The sequence below is a fragment of the Gracilinanus agilis genome, chromosome 3 (assembly GCF_016433145.1).
Source record: "Gracilinanus agilis isolate LMUSP501 chromosome 3, AgileGrace, whole genome shotgun sequence".
NCBI classification, from domain to species: domain Eukaryota; kingdom Metazoa; phylum Chordata; class Mammalia; order Didelphimorphia; family Didelphidae; genus Gracilinanus; species Gracilinanus agilis.
Window position 1 is genome coordinate 450,381,776 of NC_058132.1, and position 5,268 is coordinate 450,387,043.

At 37.4% G+C, this 5,268-nt stretch overlaps 1 pseudogene; it reads left to right on the top strand.

Moving 5' to 3' along the window:
- Positions 1 to 2,181: 2,181 nt before the first annotated feature.
- Positions 2,182 to 5,268, top strand: part of LOC123241699 — a 19,798-nt pseudogene continuing 16,711 nt past the window's right edge.

Sequence of the window (5,268 nt, forward strand, 5' to 3'; positions counted from 1 at the left end):
TTAGCCAGTTGGCTGGGTAAATGACCATTCTCAAACAAAGACCTTGATCTCATGTGTTTGGGAAATGTAAATCTCTCTTTAATCAGGAGGCAAATGGGCAACTGTAGTTCTACAGGGGCCCTGGTGAACTCCTTAGTGGGACCTCTGCTGAGGAATTTATGTTCATAAAATATGGACCAGGTACCTGTGAGCATTTGGGAAAATGGCAAAAGTTGCCTAACTCTCATGGTAAGCAATTTTTTTTTTTTTGCCAAAATGAAGTTCAGCTCAACCCGACTGCAACCTCCATACTTAGGTATGTTTTTGGTTTTGAAGCTAAGGTTATTCAATCAGTTTCCTCATCTGTAAAATGAGCTGGAGAAGGAAATGGCAAATCACTTCAGTATTTTTGCCAAGAAAACCCCAAATGAGGTCACAAAGAGTTAAACACAATTGAAAAATGGCTGAACAATTATATCCACGTAGAAAGTATATCTACATACCTCAAAACTGGTATATGTTTGGCCCAATGAAAAGACCTCAGGTGATTTAGGAGATTAACAAACTAGTTAGGAGGAGAGATCTCATCTACAATTTGATGTGGTTGGATTAGATGCCTTTTAAGTTTCCTTCTAGTTATAAATCTATGATTCTGTGGTAATATGATAGAGAAATATTCCTTTTTATTTGCAGCTATTGAAAGTACACAGTATATCTGACACTATAGATGTACTATATACTGCCATCCTCATCAAACTTACAAAGTAGGTTAATGAGATGAATAAATTAATAGTCCAGCTGGCAAAACAATTGTAATAGTCAAACTGTAGGAAGAATACATCAGAGCTCCCACTAGGTGTAAGAAATGAGCTCTAACTTGTTTTATGCTTCTCCATATTCTTAATAATAAACTACTTGATAGTTCTTTTTCTACAACAATAATAAGGCATCCTTAATAATCTCCTCCCTTCAGACTACTCTTGCTCCATTATTGACATTTCCTCCAGTGTTCTAAGCTGACATTCACATTCCTAACAATAGTAGACTGATATGTAACTGTAGCAATAAACCGCAATGAGAGCCTTGGATTCTCCCAGGGTTTCAGTGTCAAGAAATAACCCCAACTCCAAGTTAGGGGAGGAGAAACTGTTTTATCCCCATAGGACAGTCACAAATACTTTATAGCTAACATGCCTTTGAGTTTTCCATTTTATCCTATTTATGTGTCTGATTTAATTAAAAAGCTTTTTAAAAGTGCCTATTATGTACAAGGCACTATATTAATTTAGTCACAGTCCAAATTCTCAAGGAGATTAAACTCTAATAGGAGAATGAGAAAGAAAAGTAAGCAGAGGATAACTAGAATGTTTTTGAATTTCAACAAGAAGTGAGATGGGGAGAAAAAAAAAAGTTGGTAATTAGATTTAATTAGGTAACATCTTGCATGTAATCAAATATCTAGTGGATAGCCTCAAGCAGCTTCTGTTTGTGTAAAGGCTTGACAGGTATGTAGTAATTGCCTATCAAGCAGCCAAGTAAATTAGCATAAACAAATCTGGAGAAAAGGTGGAAAATCTTCTGTAACTAAGATAAGCCTACTCCAGAGTTCCCAGAGAGTTAATTACCAAAGTAGTATACATGAATGTGAAGTAGAGTGTCTGCCAAAGCAATTAGTTGTGAGAATTATCCGGGACACCTGCCACCGAAATATTGAAGAACTAAGGATTTCCCTGAGAGATAGATGTTCCAAAGGGACTTTTGCCTTAACCTGAAGAGAATGTGCTACATTCATGTTTGGTGTTGCACAAAGTATTTACAAAGCTTCCCTGTCCAATTCCAGATGAAACCACCATTTCAGTGTTTGAGTGCGTTAGCAGATCATGGCTACTTCTGGTGAGCTTTGAAGATGATAAAACTATCCCTTGATTGACCACTGAGAGGAAACTTCAAAAGGCAGTGACACATTGCTATTCTTCTATTTCCATCTGTGGAGCATAACAAGAGCCTTTGAGTGCCTACGTATGAGGAGAAGGACAAGAGAGTCTTACCCTTTTCGCCATTCTGGGCACCGTGTGGCCATGAACATATGGCTGCTAAAGCCCACAGCCTGTGTAGGCAAACCTGAATCTCATCACAGAGATTTATTTGCCTTCTATTTTGTATTTTTGTCCTTAGTATAAGTAACTGGACATCAGGTTCAGGATGGATGTGTCCAAGCTTACAGGTGACCTTATGAGTTTTGGAGGTCCAGACATCCTGGATTCATTAAGTGAAGTTGACTAGTATGAGGGGAGATTTCTGCATTAGAGAAAACCTCCAATCTGAAGAATACAAACCCTATCCTGGCTGGCAAGAAGATTGGACATTAAGGGAATAATGTAGAGATGAGAAAAATGGAAAAGAGTCCATTAATTGAGAAGAGCAGGGCTGAATTCTCCAGCTTCCTGGGTCCTTTAGTGGCTGTAATTGTTAGACAAGAAACCCCTGTCTATGAACAGAGACCAAATGGACTTCTGTGATACAGAAATAAAAAAAAAACTAGAATAAGCTTCTTTACTCCCAATGTTAAGAAGGAGAATTAACTGTCCCTTAAAAGAACTAAAGAAGTTCTAGAAGTAAACAAAGAAAAAAGATCTAAATAGATTAAGAGGGATCGTATACTTTATCAGGATAGAAGAATGTGACACAGAGAAGGGAGGGAAGAAGAATCACAATGAACATTTGGAGTTACACATTTAGACAAGAGATTTTTCCATAGAGAAGGAAGCAAGACTTCTCCAAAAGAAAGCATTTCATCTCCAAGGAATGATTATACAAGTGCTATCAGGAGAGAAGTCATTAGTCAAATGAAAATGAGAAGTCAAAGGAAGTCAGACATGGATAGTAGTGGGGGTGATGACAACATCTCTTTATGGAGAGGAAACTCTGCCACAGAGCAGGATACTTTTTGTTTTATAGCTCTGTATTAGAAATACAGAGTATTCTATTTGCTGGCCTATATAAATATAGAGGAGGAATGCTGTATTTCTAGGGCATGACACATACAGGGCTGACAAATAATCCCTAGAGACTTGTCAAACCTGATGATCGCCACCCACATCTGTGGTAATTCTTGTTGGGAACAAATGATACCTCAGAAAAAATTTTAGAAGTATTTCTAAGTATTATGAATTCCTTGGTAAGAACTTGAGCAGAATAGCTGGTGTTTTCATCTCTGCTGTCAATAGCTGTTAGAGGATTCCTTTTTCACAAGTGTAAATTCAGAATAGACAAAGAGAACCAAGAATTTCCTTTCACATGAGATATTTATTTGTCTGGAGTCTTAAAAAACTGATCCAAAGAGTTATTTCACAATTCACAAGAGAGGGGAAAAATTGCCCAGGCATGTCTTCCAAGAAATCACAAACTTCCTTTCATAATTTTGGATGTCTCCATAAAACAAGGACCCACATTTTAAATACTAATATTTTGCTAGTGTTATGGTCTAGCTATAAATCATAGAACATTATAATTTCTGAAAAACGAATATCAGTTAGAGAATGATAGAATGGCAAATAGTAGCTGGAAACACATTAGCAATGAAGAAATACAAAAGAAAAAGGTAAAGAATGCCATTTAAAAATTTATGACTGTACTTTTTACTACAATTGAGCAAGTCTTTTCCCTGCCTTCTGCTGAGTCTGTTTATTGTTCTTCTGCTCTGGAATGCTTTCCTCACCCCTCTCTGCCTTCACAACGTCTACCCAAGCTCTGTAGCTGAATTCACTTTCTCAAGAAAGACCCTCTTGGGAGCAGCTGGGTAGCGCAGTGAATTGAGAGCCAGGCCTAGAGATGGGAAATCCTGGGTTCAATTCTGGCCTCAGATACTTCCTAGTTGTGTGTCCTGGGCAAGTCACTCAAACCACCACCCCCCCTCCATTGCCTAGCCTGTACTACTCTTCTGCCTTGGAACCAATACATAGTATTGACTCTAAAGTGGAAGGTAAAGGTTTAAAAAATTTATGACTGAAAGAAGATATGAAATATCTCTCAAAGCTATTGATACAGAGGAGAAGTTAATGATGAAAAAGATTAAGGGATTAGAGAACATAAAATGGACAATTTTGAGAACATGAAACTTTAAAAGTAATGTTCAAGTAAAACCAATGCAGTTAAAATGAGGAAGGAAATAGTTAACTGAGAAATTTTTTTCAGGAGTTTTACTAATAAAGATCTTATAACCAAGAAATATAATGAACTGATTCAATCATATAAGTAAGAGTACTTTTCTAAAAGACTAATGGTCAAAGGATGTGATCGGTAATTTTCAAGGGAAAAAACCAAACCACAAGCAGTTTTTGAAAAAAATGCTCCAAATTGTTAATAATTAAACAAATGCATTTTGAAGCAACCTTGACTTCCACCTCAGACCCATCGGGTTGGCGAGGGTAACAAAATGGACAATTGTTAAAGAGACTACAGAAAAACAAACACAAATACACTGTTGAGGGACTAGATTATAGGAGCCAGAATGGTAGCCAGGATAAGGTGCTTGGATAGAATGTGGTTCAGAGGAAGTCCTGCATATGTTAAGCACGGCAACCTCAAACCCCAAACAAGTTCAAGTCCTCTTGTCTTGGCTCAAAGTTACATCAATCCCACTGGGATTGGTTGGTCTCTTTGGCCTTGTGCTTGATTTGCTCCATGCAGGTTGGCTTTGTGCTTCTTTAGCACTGTGCAGTGGCTCTTTTTAAATATTCTTCTGGAATCAGACAGAATCATTAAGCAAAGTCCCATAATTATTTAAATGATCAATGGCATTATTCTATAGTTTAAAGCCTTTGGGGCAGGCATTAATATTAGAACAAGTGTATTTTAAGCTGATATAACTGCAAATTTTAAAAAAAAGATTAATATTGATAATGTGTTCAGGTACAAAAATGAGAGAAAAAAAGAAACTCAAAACTGTATTGCACATACAAGTGGGAAAAATAAAAGAATGTTTTAAAAATCAAAAATATATAGCTTAGGGGCAGCTGGGTAGCTCAGTGGATTGAGAGCCAGGCCTAGAGATGGGAGGTCCTAGGTTCAAATCCGGCCTCAGACACTTCCCAGCTGTGTGACCCTGGGCAAGTCACTTGACCCCCATTGCCTACCCTTACCACTCTTCCACCTATAAGTCAATACACAGAAGTTAAGGGTTTAAAAAAAAAAAAGAATGCATAAAGAAGATGTCATTAATAGTGTAAGCAGCCTACCAGTGATTGCCATTAGACTGTTTCATCCTGGTAGTTTTATGTAGAACCCAAG